The following is a 13,393-nucleotide window of genomic DNA, read 5'->3' as shown; positions in this document are numbered from 1 at the left end:
TCTTATGTTTCTCAGGGAGAATAAGGAGTTACAGCTGTATCCAAACCTACAATTGACTTTGGCTAATATAGGAAATATCCAAATAATTTTCTAGGACAGAATCTCTGATAAAGCAGGTTTTATTTGCAATTGCAATGGCAGGCCTCCTGCAAGCAGGAGAGCACATAGAAAACAGAGTTACATCTTTAATTCCCTATTCCTTGGCTTATCTCCTTCTCCCTAGTTCCTTATTGGCTGAGGTCTTCAGGTTCGCAATCTTCTTGATGCTTCACTAAACATTGGAAATACTAAACAAACATAAATTTTTGTTGCATGAGTGTGAATCTGTAGTTAATTATTTCACACCTGATCATTATTCTGCAGATATCTGCTTGTCCTTCTTTCTACAAAGATAAGCTTGAGAGAAAGACAGGGGAGTATCTTGATGCCTGCCTGTCACATCCCAACTTCTCACAGAGTGAGACAGTCCGGCCTTGTGTAGAGGCCCTGGCTTCTTTGGTGTTTGCTAAATCTGTTTTTCTCTTGCTGGGAGTTTCTTATCCTAACAAAACAACTCTACAATATGTTTTCTAATCTCTAACACGCTCTAAGTCTCATTGTTTAGAACATTTAACAACTATTCCAGTTTTGCAAGAAAGAATTAATCACATAATTCAGTAAAAAATGTTTCTAAAACGTGCTGCTAACATACATAATATTTTACTTCTAATTTTACTTCTTCTTATTTCTAAGGATAAGTTACAGAATACAACATTCCATTCCCACAGCTAGTAAAATTCCTCCTACAATGTATGTATGAATTAATTCATTTCAGAGAGAGATTTCAAAGAAAAACAGTATATTTTATGGAATGATATTACTTCAAAGCTACATCAGTTACTTTAGTCACCTGTTGTGTAACACCGTAAATAAAAACAATACCCCATCTGCAGGGCAAAATTGGGATTAGGTGAAAATTGGATGGGTTTTGGAGCCGTTTCAACATTTTTTCCTTGATTTTTCCAGCTCTGGGAATGAGAAGAAGCTCTAAAGGAGCTAGAAGCAAAGCTCTAAAGGAGCTAGAAGCCTCTCTGGATAAACTAAAAGAGGTGCAGTAATTTAAGGATGCTTATTTCCTTAAGTGCCATTTAACTTCGTGTTTGTTAACTGAAGCCATCATATGTTTGCCAGCTTTAATGCTTTTTTCTTTGAAGTACTTGAAATATGGAATTGGAAGTTTATCAGATTGCTTTAATACTGAAGCTGACAGGAGCTGTCAGTGCTTCTGGAGCCCAGTTCTATGTAGCTGTCTGTGATGGGTGCACCGAGCAGCTGTTCAGACAGACACACAGCCATAACCTAGCCTTCTGCCTTGCTTCCTCAGGTTTTCTGTGTTATTTCATCTAGAATCCTGCTAGTTTTCTTTTGTTGTTTTTCTTTCATCTATTGCTTTGCTTTGCTATGCTGTATAAGAAGTGTTGAATCCCAGCCTGAACCACTGATTGAGCACCTGAGGAAAGGACCCGGTCAGCCCTGGGAGCACAGGTGAACGCAATGCAGCTCCGTGGCTGGAAGGGGTGGAGCCTGGCTGCCCCTCTCAGAGCTCGTTTAAGGGCTGATTGCCACGGGGGAAGGGTTTCTTTCTGGAAGTTTCTCCACTCTGGAGTCAGTTCTGTGGGTGTAAATGCTTGGAGATGGTGAGCAGTCCTTTTCTTACCTTTGTAATATACTCCCATTCCACTGGTGTTTCTGCCGTTACTTATGTTATGGCTTTCTTTCTTATTTGCTTTTTTTGTGTGTGTGTTCTGTCACACACGGCCGGACCGGGCCGTGCTGCGCCGCTCGGGGGGGGGGTGGGGGGGCTGCCGCGGCCGGGCGGCTCCGGGGGGGTGGGGGGGGCGCCGCGGCCGGGCCGGGCTTCTTTATGTACATTTCTTTATGTACTGATACGTTGCTGCAGCTGCCCTTCTGTATTGTCGTTGCTTTTTTTGTTAAAGAATATTAACACGTTATGGAGACGATAAGGGTCTGGAGCAGCTCCCCTACAAAGACAGGCTGAGGGAGTTGGGCTTGTTCAGCCTGGAGAAAAGAAGGCTGCGGGGTGAGCTCATTGCAGCCTTTCAGGACCTAAAGGGAGCCTACAAACAGGAGGGGAATCAACTCTTTGAAAGGGTAGATAACAGCAGCACAAGGGGAAATGGTTTGAAGTTGAGGGAGGGAAGATTCAGGTTGGATGTCAGGGGGAAGTTCTTTACAGAGAGAGCAGTGAGGTGCTGGAACAGCTGCCCAGAGAGGTTGTGGATGGCCGTCCATCCCTGGAGGTGTTGAAGGTCAGGTTGGATAGGGCCCTTGGCAACCTGGTCTGGTATTAAATGTGGAGGTTGGTGGCTCTGTATGTGGCAGGGGGGTTGGAGATTCATGATCCTTGAGGTCCTTTCCAACCCTGGCCATTCTGTGATTCTGTTATCTCTGTGTTTGTTGCCATCCCGTTTTCTTTTCTCTGTTTTGCAGGTCAGCTTGTGCTAGAAGTTGATGGTGTCACTGTATGAATGAAGGTCAATTTAGGAGTAGCTGCTGATGGAAAGAATGAAGTCCACGTTAGTAAACTGAAGCATCTCATGGTAAGGTGTCAGAGCCAGCAGTAGTGATGTCTGTCACTGAAAAAACCAGAGGGCTGGCTCCTCCAAGTGCTTGCTGGTTGATGTGTGAGAGCATCTGCCCTCTCCAACTGAATGATAAGAAAGCTAAATATGCTGAATCATTACAGCTTATGCAGAAGTTGTGAATATGCTCTCAAATGTTTCCTTTAGTGATAAATTGTGTTTTGGCACTGTGGTGGTCCTATCTCTGGCATGATCTGGAACACTTGCAGGCCTTGTGTGCCTGTTTCCATGAGCCTTCCTTTCTTTCTCTCTTCAGAATAAGTGCAGGGTGCTTTTGGGAGAATCATCCAGGAGACTGTCAGAAAGCCAACTGTGATTTTCATAACATGAAAGGACACATCAGCTTTCTACCTGAGCAGAGGTTTGGTCACTTTCCAGTTCCTCTGTAGCACCCCCCTATGCCGTTAGTTCTCTTTTTCTATGTTGGTATCCTGTCTAATTGTCAGTTTGCCCCAGGATGCCAGGCCAGTTGAAAAGACTGTCATTACCATCAAGCAGAATTGAGCTTCTTATGTCATGAAAGATATAATTTTGATTGTTAATTATGAGCAGTTGCAGTGCAATAGGGCATCTCAAGTAACCATTTATTTGGGAGTTCAGGGAAGACTCATGAGAAGTGAAATGCTGGTTTCTGTTTTGGCTGTCAAAATGGTGGAGCTTTATTGGAAGTGAAAGGTGTGGGCTTTCTGTAGTTGGCCCCAGGTTTACTTCTGTAAGCAGGCCCCCTCTCAGAGATTGGTCTTTGCTTGCTGCTTTGCTGTGCCTACCTGCCTGCTCCCTGTGCTTGCTGCATCTGATACCAGTGGTTGTGGAGCAGGCTCCCCAGGGCTGTGGGCCTGGTCCTGAGCTGCTGCAGCTTAAAGACTGTTTGCGTTTGGGTGGTCCTTCCTGGAGCACGAGGTTGGACTTGATGATCCTTGTGGATGCCGTACAACTTGGGACATTCTGTGATTCTATGATCTTGGTGTTTGCCTGGAAAATACCGGATGATTTTTTTTTTTCCCTCATTTTTTCCTGGCATTTAAAGTTGTAGTTTCACTTCTAAATGTGAGAGAGGAGTTGGATAAGGGGAGGGTAAATTGCTTCTTTATTTTCTATCCTCCCAGGTGGGTCTGTATATTTTCTGCCCAAGTTGTGGTAGCTCTGTAACTGGGAATGTTCCTAATGGTCATAAGAAGAGTCTGCTGCCAGCACAAAATTTGGTCACAGGACTGCCTGCTGGATTAAATTCTCTAGATTGATTATATGCTATTTGAGATGGTGTGTTCTGTTTATTTTTTCCAAGACAATCAGGTTTTGAGGTTGCTGAGATGCATTGATTAATCAGTCACTTGCAGCTTGTTTGAGCTTGAAGCAGTTGAATTGTCCCACACAACAGCATTGTTAAATAAAACCTTATAATCACTTTGGAATTGTAGCTCTGTGTTAGGCTATGCCATGTTGTGAATGTCTGTGCTGCAGATATCATCCATCCTCATCCTCCCACTGTGCTCCTCATTGGCAGAAGGTATCACCATCAGCTTTCTGCCTTACACAGCAGTTTCTATCTGAGCAAAGATTTGGTCACTTTCCAGTTTCTCTGTGGCACCCCCCTATGCTGTTGGTTCTCTTTCTCTGCACTGGTGTCCTGTCTAGTCTTCAGTTTGTCCCGGGATGCCAGGTCAGTTGAAAAGAATTTTCAAATTATATCCATCCTGATTTTTTTTAATGTATTATCTTTTTTCTTGATGAGGAACACCCTAGAGTCTTCAGAAGAAATCACCATTTCAGGTGTGCGTATTGTTTATCTGTGTAACCAACTAGTCCTCTCAAGGCTCTTGTTGTCTAATGTGTTTGGTTCAGGATCAGTCCATGTCCTTCGTCCTCCTTGCTTTGCTGTCCTCTCAGGATTTACCTGAGGTTTTTCTTCAGCCTGCTTTGCTTTCAGTGCTGACAGTCATGAGGAACTCTTAGTTGTATGCTGCTGTGTTCATTTTCCTCAGCACGTTCCTTCTTGATGTATAGCAGGTACTGGTGATAGCAGAGCCACTGTTCTGTGTGAGTGACTTGTGCCAAGCCAATGTTTATTGAGCTCTGATCTGCAAGATTAAACATAGCTTCAGGCTACCTGTGTGGAATTGTGGTTTGCGCTGCTTTGAATTTAGTCCTGCTGGCCAGAGATGGACAAGGCAGGGATGCTGGGATACTGAGGAAAGTGTTGGCGCTTGATATTCTCGCTGGATTTTATTTTTTTAAGCAAGCATTGGGAACCACTGAAGTTTAGCAAAGGAGCCTTAGTGGTATGGTCGTATCAGGTGTACCTGATTTCATGATGATATGTGGTCTTTTAGTAGAGTTTAGGCTCTGACCCCTCAAAGCAGTGAATGGAATGAGTTCCGGGTGATACCAAGGCTAATACAATAAGGTTCCGATGAAGCTGTCACAGAAGAGTTACCTATCTTTACCAGCCTGGCTGGTGTGTGATGTATATTACTGAGACGCTCCTTCCTCTGTGTTTGATGAAGTAGATGCTGTTACATAAGGGCATTAAGGCATTGGATCTTAGCTTCAAAGCACAGTGAAGGCAGTTGGAAAGCAGGAAGGTGACAAGTTGGAATCATATTGTGAGCCCAAATTCAGCAAGCCGTTACTGCTAAACAGGGGCCTCAGGCGTACGTTTTAAGTTGTTCTGATTCCTATAAGATTTAAACATCTGTTTATAGGTTTGCAGTGTAGATGCCTAGGAGCCATGTTTTTCCTAGGGAGAACGGTGTGCTTGCGTATCTTGTGTGCTCTTCAGCAAGGACATGGTAAAAACCAGTCCTGGATGTTTGGTGAGGGACCAGACTGAGAGAGGTGAGCCCAGTTAGTGATGGGAGTCCTGATCCAATGGGTTTCTGTGCCTCTCTCTAGAGCGAAGACGTTTGGAAATTTTCAGATTAGCTTTGGATAAGCCTCTGAGCTTCTGGTTGCTTTTCATGACCAGTTCAGACCTCTCAAAAGCTTGAGGTTTGTCCATTACTAATTTCCAAAGGAATTGCATGGAAAAAATATATATGTTTCTTATTTTATAAATAGAAGCAATAATGAATATGCTAGTAGTGTCACAGTCATGGAGGAGCTCAAAGTAGTAGTGAAGTGATAGGAGAAAGGAGGAAGAACGTCCTTTGTTTTTTTTTCTCTAGGATCTCCAAGAAATCTTGATAAATGTGAAAATATGTAATGTGCACATAAAAAAAAAAAAAAGGTAGTTCTAATAATTGGGTACCTCACATTTTTTTTTTCCTAGTTTTACTCTGGGTCAGAAAGCTTTGGAACGCTCCCAGAGTAGAGAACAGTTTCTCTGATTTTTTTTTTTTTTTTTAATTTTGCTGAGCAGTTGAAAGCATCTGTCATGGTTTTATGATTTTTGGTTATCAGTATTCCACATCATAACATCATGTAATGCACTGGAGGTTTGACTGTGGATGCTCAAGTTCCGGGTGCCTGTCTGGAGGAGAACAACAACTACATTCCCCAGGGGGCTTTGCGGTCAGTAAGGAGATGTAACTCCCGGCAAGGTCACTTGATGTTCTCTTCTTCGCCTGCACTTCTCCGTCTGCTCTTCTGTCTGCTTTTCTTCATCAGCTCAACTGGACTGCACTTCTCACCTCAGCGTTGTGGTGAGACCAATCCACCTTTCACACACACTCCCTCTCTCTCATTATATTTTGCTGATACTGTATTTAGTAAATTAGTTTGTTTCTCCTGAGATCGTTGCTGCTGTTTTCAATTATTTTGGGTCCCCTGTTTCCCTTTTCCAAAGGTGCAGATCTGTGGATCCCTCTGCCCCGCTAGTCACAGAACCAGGCTGAACCAGCCCATAAACCGTTGACAGCATCCGAGAGGACTTGCTGGCTTCTGGATGAAGAGAGAGTATTGAGAGGAAGTGGAAACCAAGTTGTTAAGATCTGTGAAGAAGGAAGGAATTTATTACTGTTTGCATTGATATTTCATAGAATCATAGTATCGCAAGATTGGAAACGACCTACAAGATCATCTAGTCCAACCATCCTCCCATCACCATTGCCACCACAAGCACTAAATCTCATCTCGTAGCTCCTCATGCAGATGCCCCTTGAACACTGCCAGGGACGGCGACTCTACCACCTCCTTGGGCAGCCATTCCAGTGCCTGACCACTCTGAGAGAAAAACCTCAGAGAGGTCTAACCTAAACCTCCTCTGGTACAACTTGTGGCTGTTTCCTTGGGTCCTGTTTGTCACCTGGGAGAAGAGGCCAAACCCCTCCTCATCATCACAACCTCCCTTCAGGAAATTGTAGAGTGCAGTAAGGTCTCCTCTGAGCCGCCTCTTCTCCGGACTAAACAATCCCAGCTCCCTGAGCCACTCCTCATAAGATTTGTGCTTCAGACCCCTCATCACTTCTGTTGTCCTTCTTTGGACATTGAGGCCTCAGTGCCTTTTTTGTAGTGAAGAGCCCAAAACTGGACACAGTACTTGAGGTGTGGCCAGAGCTGAGTACAGGGGGATGATTCCCTCCCTGCTGCTGCTGGCCACACTATTTCTGATGCAGGCCAGGATGCCATTGTCCCTCTTGGCCACCTGGGCACACTGTCGGCTCATGTTCAGCCAAGCATCAACCAACACCCCCAGGTCCCTTTCCTCCTTGCAGTCATCCAGCCACTCATCCCCAAGCCTATAGCACTGCATGGGGTTGTTGTGGCCAAAGTGCAGGACCTGGCACTTGGCCTTGTTGAACCTCAGCCCAGCGATCCAGCTTATCTAGATCCCTGTGAAGTGCCTCTCTGCCTTCAGGCAGGTCAGCACCACCTCCCAACTTGGAGTCATCTGCAAACATACTGAGAGTACACTCAATCCCTTCATCTAGGTCATCAGTAAAGATATTAAACAAGATGGGCCCCAGTACCGACCCCTGGGGTTGCCAGCTGGACTTAGCTCCATTAACCACTACCCGTTGGGTGCAGCCCTCTAGCAGTTCCTTAGCCAAAGAAGGCTATACCTGTCCAGGCCATGGGCAGCCAGTTTCCCCAGGAGAATACTGTGGGAGACCATGGAAAAGGCTTTGCTGAAGTCTAGGCAGACTACATCAATAAATAGCCTTTCCCTCATCTACCAGGCTGATCACCCAGTGATAGAAGGAGATGAGGTTTGACAAGTATGACCTGCCTTTCAGCCCAGTCCCTTGGGCTTGTGACAGTCCAGATGGAGGAGGAGCTCTCTAACTGTCTCCACCTGAATCACCAGGGGTGTATTCTGCGTAGCATCCCAGACTTACAGATTGGGACACAAAGTGCCCTGATGATAACTGATCTGCCTTTTAAAGGCAGATGTAAAGAAGGCATTGAGGACCTCAGCCTTCTGCTTATCCTCAGTGGTTGCACTCCCCGCTGCATCAAGTAAAGGATGGAAATTCTCCTTGGTCCTTCTCTTACCACTGATATATTTATAAGAGGATTTTTTACTCTCTTACTGCGGTGGCCAGTCTGAGTTCAAGTTGGACTTTTGCCTTCCTAACTTCCTCCCTGCATACCTTAGCAACTTCTTTGTAATCTCCCCAAGTAGCCTATCCCTTCAATTTTGTCACCTTATTGCCCTTCTTGTCTCCCTAGAGCCCATCTGACTTGCTGGGATTGCTGAATAGCTGTGTTTTGCTACCTCCTGCTTGTAACATCCAAAACCAGTGGTATAAAAATCAATGGGAATTTGTTGGAGTAAGTTTTTGAGTATTCTTTATTTTAGTAAAATGCACTGAATGTCTTTGGATGAAAGTCCAAATACCTACCCAAGTGTATTACAGTAATCATGGAATTTCTATTTCAAAGAGTTTTTCAAAGCCCTTCAAATGGAAAGACAAAAGGAAATGCAACTTCGGAGAAGTAAATGGTGCATATTAAGCAAACAAGCATCTAGGAATTTTAAAGAGGACTAACTTATGAAAACTGACTCCAGTAATGTTAGCATATAGCTTTCTTTATGAGGGTACTCAGGAATTCTTTTGGTAGTGAATGATACAATCCCAACTCCAGGTACATACTCAGCTTGGAAATGTGTGCACATTGTGTTTGGTTGGCCAGCTGCTTTGACTCCATCACATTGCATCATCTTGTCTTGATTTCTTTGCTCCCTCTGTTGAAAGCTTTGCTCAATCTAGACTCATTGCAGGTGCTGAATCTGTTATTTTGATCCACGTGAGATTGATACAGAGATTAAACAGAAAATAAGGTAGGGTTCTGCCACACTAATTTGAGTGTCTTAGGAGCACAATCTTGCTTAGGATAGGGTATCTGCCACAGTGCCAATTGTCATCGCCCCACAGCCTTTGTGGGATTCAGACTTGTAGAATTAGCTCCTTGAAGAGAGGGGCTCACAAGGTGTTAATCCATGTAAACTTCAGAGTGCCAGGTTGTGTGATGGCATTTATAGGGCAGAACCCATAGAGAATATGCCTCTGTCGCCACTCTGTCTTGTGATGACACAGCACCTGCTGTAGCATGGGGTTAGCGGGACTGCAGGCACAGCGGGATGGGAGCTGAGCCAGCCACAGCCTGGCAGATGCCATGCAGGGTGCCCTGCCTGGTGCTGGGCTTAGGCTGCCCTGTGCTGGTGAGGCTGCTTGGGGTGGGTGTAGGGCAGCTTCCTGCCAAGCAGGACCACAACCAGCAGCAGGTTACTTGTGTGAGCAGGGGCGTGGGGGGAAAGCGTACTGCACTTGCTGTTACTGCCTCAGAGGAATGTTGTTATCTTTAAAATGTTTTTAACTGCTGTAGGACTCATGTCATTCTTACCTCCACTCTAGAGCACTCTGTCACTACATTTGAGAGTACAGGCTAAGAGTACAAGCTGTCGTTGGATTTCATTTTATTTTTACTATCCACAGGAAACAGTGGGTTGTTTCAAAAATAGAATCGTCTTTGCTAAGATGAAGTTTCACTCCATGTAACACAGAACCCTGAACTCTTGGTATTTTATAGCTGATACAACCAGTCTTTCCAATCTACTGAAGAAGTAGGCTTAGGAACACAGAGAATAAGTCCCAGCTGCAGTAGATGATCGTGTAGCTTGAGAAAGGCTGACCCTGGGGGCTCAGGTAGTTCAGATCTAACCTTTTGGTATTCTAAAGCGTGAATAATTCAGCTGATGTACTTTTCCTTGTATTGTTGCCTCTTCATTGTTGATGGATAATTTCAGTAGTTTTTGCTGGGCCGGTTGCTGGTTAGCAGATAGGCTTTTGTACTTACCTTCATAAGGCAGTGATTTTAGAAGTCGTGAATGTTCTGCTTCCGAGTGATTTTCTCCCATTTTTTGATTCAAACAAGAACAACTTATGATTATTTTTTTTTTTAATGCCAGGCATTGTGTTCAAGTTAAAAAATTAACACATTAAACATAGCTTTGTTTACATGTTGGTAACTGCTGAGGCTTTGGCTGACAACAGCTTTCAGCTATGTCTGAACTAGACTGGATTTGTTTCATACTCTTAGTATGTCAGTATTTCTCTTCCAGACCTCTGAATCAATTATTCCTCTGCTATTTATCTTTTTTGGTTGCTGGAGAGAAGAGTTACTATGTTACATCCTGATTTGTAAGATCAAGCGTGGTGATTTTCAGTAATTGAGGATTTTCTTGCTTTTCTTTAAGTGAAATAAGTGGTAACCTTTTCCTTTTCCTGTGCGTAATGCAAAGGGGATGGGGTTGGAGGTCTGGCTGGTTCATGTGGCATCCCAGATTTTCCTACGCAGCTTAAGTTAATTCCTACATAACCTACATAACCAGAAATTCTCAAATATGGTAAAACTTGATTTCTAGTGTTTTGGTATGTATGTTAAAGTCACTGTGTTTTCAGTTCAGACAACATTGCCTCACATATATTTGTTGTCTCATAGTAAAAAATTCTTTTAATAATTTGGCTACATACATACTCCACCCGTAGTTTGCATATTGTCTTCTTATGATGAGGTTTGCCTGTTGAGTAGAAAGACAAAGTGAGCTTAGATTACAGAAGCAGAGAAGCAAAGACAGCTTAGAGGCTCAACACAGTATAGATGAGTTAGACTTTTAAAGTTGTAATGTTCTGGGTTTTATGTGGGATGAGATACAGGTGTGAGTGTTACAGACAAGTGTTTTTCCTGGGTACATTGTTTACCTGCTGCCATGCAAGCCAGCTCTTTTTTTCTCTGCCTCTGCTTTTATTGCCCATATCTATCTGCATCACAAAATCTCTAACAGATTTTGTTTCTAAAATTGTATGTCTAGAAGAAGGGCTTATCACAGTCTTTATATCATCCTTGGATGGAGATTGGTAGTGTATGGGGGAGTTTGCATAAATTATTAGCATCTTACCAAAACCAAGGAACAGGAAAAAAAAAAAAAAAAGCCCAAAGAAATGATTATAGCCGAGCCAGGAGGAAACATTATCTTCAGTTTGTGGAGTCTACCCTTTGTCCCCATTCTGCTCAGCACTGACTGGATGGGGTTAACATTGACCACTAACAAAAGCACTCTGCTACCTGTCTCACAGTGCTCCGGTCTTTGTTGCTGCATTATGAGTGTACTGCTCCTACTGACATGTTTTCTCACAAGCTGTACAGTACCTGCTTGCTCCAGGTGCTACGTAAGCACAGCAGAAGGATGCCAGGGGTAGTGTCTGCACACTGTTGCTCTTTCAAAGAAGCCCCTATTCTGGCTAACTGTAGAAGAAACCATTTTTTTCCTTCATAAGATCCTTGCAAACACAGTCAAAGTGAATGGAAGTTTGTGTCTAAATGTCTTTTTGCAGTAGGGGCAATGAGGTTATCTGTTTTTCAGGCAGATAAGTGAGACAGTAAGGAAAACTGCTGGCTCAGGCTTCACCTCCGTTGTTGTGTTACCCACTCACAGGTATCATGTACCAAGACTGCTGTCATAGGCCAACAAGGGCCTGTGATGCCAGGGTGAAGGCTGATATTGCAGATTACTTTTGGTCACTGGAATACATGGAGTTTACACAGTCTTGGACATGGGGCTGTGCTCCTTTATTTGTCTTTTTTGTTTCCTTATTGTTGCAGGGAGACAGCTGTTTGTTCTGCCCCTGTGAAGACATTCTTCCACTGTGTGGAATGAAAGGGTCTGCAGCTGTGGAAGGAGGATCACTGCGTCGGGGTGGCTGCGCGTTCAGACACATGGAAATTGGTGTGTTTGCCTAAAGATGTGTTCTCAAACTCAATCCCCAAAACCACTGCATTGCTGTAGGAGGCTAAATGTGCTTTTACAGGCTGGATTCACTTGCTTTGAAATGATACCGGTTTTGATGACAGGGAAGACAATTGAATGCTGCCAAAGATCTGTGTTGATGAGACGGGAAATAGTGGGCGTTGGCCTCCTGTGAGATGGGCTTGATACTGATCCACCAGGACTCTTCTGTCCTGGATTTCTACAGAGAACGTTGTTCTAGCTGCTTGTAGTTTTGAAGTGTGGGGAAGGAAAGAGTGGTAAGGAACTAAGAAGATAATTTTGCAAGATAATTTTGAATAGATTTAACCGAGGCAGCTGAAGACAACGTTTCCCTCTGAAGAATCCAAGTGTTTTGCACTGTGTATTAGTTCAACTCCTACAGACTGATGTTTGAATGTGCCTGTCTTCTCCAACTGAATGATGAGAAAGCAGAATATGTTAATTAGCTTCAGCTTGTGCAGACTTTGTGAATATGCCCCCAAATTCTATCCTTTACTGATAAAGGATCATCTGAAATAATGTTTCAGCACTATGATAATCCTGTCCCTGGCATGTACTGGAGACGTGTGTCTCTTTGCAAACCTTAGGTGCCTGTTTCCAATAAGATCATGGTTGTCTGAACTAAGCATCGCCAAAGAGCTGCTCATAATATACTACTTTCTTAAAGTATGAGTATGATACAAGTGCCCTTCCACTGACGAACAGAATTGCTGAAATGCAGGGGAAGAAAACAGAGTCTGAAACATGAACCAAGTGAGAGATAGAGATACACAACAGGCATGTGGATTGGATGCAGGGCTTTTCTGTTCAGGTTTCTGTTTGTTCTTTCATAGGACTGTTCTCCATGCATGATGATTCAGGTCGAAAACCCTGGGATTTACAGTTAGACTAAAAGATAGTTGTATTATTGCATTTCTACTATTTTACCACTAAGTAAAGCAAGAGTTTTGCCTTCCTGCAGAGAGATGCTTTGTTCTACCCGGCAGCCGCAGACTCCTTCTGGGCTGGCGACCCTGAAGGCTCATCTCCGGTGGAGGTAGCAGCATGCCCAGCAGCTACCCCTTCCTCCTCCCAGGCACGGATGGGAAGATTTTGGCCTCCTGCAGGCTCGGTCGTCATCTCTGCTTTGCCATGACCGTGTATTCATTTCCTTTGCTTTTTTGTGTTGCTGCTGCTGCTTCTGGATGGGTTGATGTTGGTTTGCTCTGTTTGTTTTCCTGGTTGTTTTTCTGTTGTTTCTGCCTTGGTGTCCTGCTTCTTCTGCATTGCAGTGCATTGGTTTCTTTTCAGTTTTGTTGATTTTCATTCCCCCTCTGTTCCTGTTCTTTGAAATACTTTTTCTGTCCTAAGCGTATTCCCCTGTGTTTGTGAGGGTTTCAAGGGATTTAGCTTTGCTTTCCTTGGCTTCCCAGTCCTTCGTCTTTCTTTTATTTTTCCTGGTTTTGCTTGGCTTTGGTTTTGCTCTGTGGTTTTTTGTTCGTATCGTGGCCTTGCATTGCTTTTCAGTTTTCATTCTTTCTTTCCATTGCTAAGCACTGGT

General features: G+C 43.9%; 1 long non-coding RNA gene across 1 annotated transcript in view; it reads left to right on the top strand.

Moving 5' to 3' along the window:
* The first annotated feature begins 1,097 nt into the window (after positions 1–1,097).
* LOC149912006 (uncharacterized) overlaps positions 1,098–13,393 on the top strand; it is a 40,207-nt gene continuing 27,911 nt past the window's right edge. The window contains exons 1-2 of the long non-coding RNA XR_016462607.1: positions 1,098–1,676; positions 2,491–2,600. This is a non-coding gene — a long non-coding RNA (uncharacterized LOC149912006). The remainder of the gene's footprint in view (positions 1,677–2,490; positions 2,601–13,393) is intronic.

The sequence above is a fragment of the Phasianus colchicus genome, unplaced genomic scaffold, assembly GCF_987193195.1.
Source record: "Phasianus colchicus unplaced genomic scaffold, bPhaCol1.hap1.1 HAP1_SCAFFOLD_48, whole genome shotgun sequence".
NCBI lineage: Eukaryota > Metazoa > Chordata > Aves > Galliformes > Phasianidae > Phasianus > Phasianus colchicus.
Note: the sequence above shows the minus strand (reverse complement) of the source record. Positions and strands in the feature narration are given on the sequence as shown.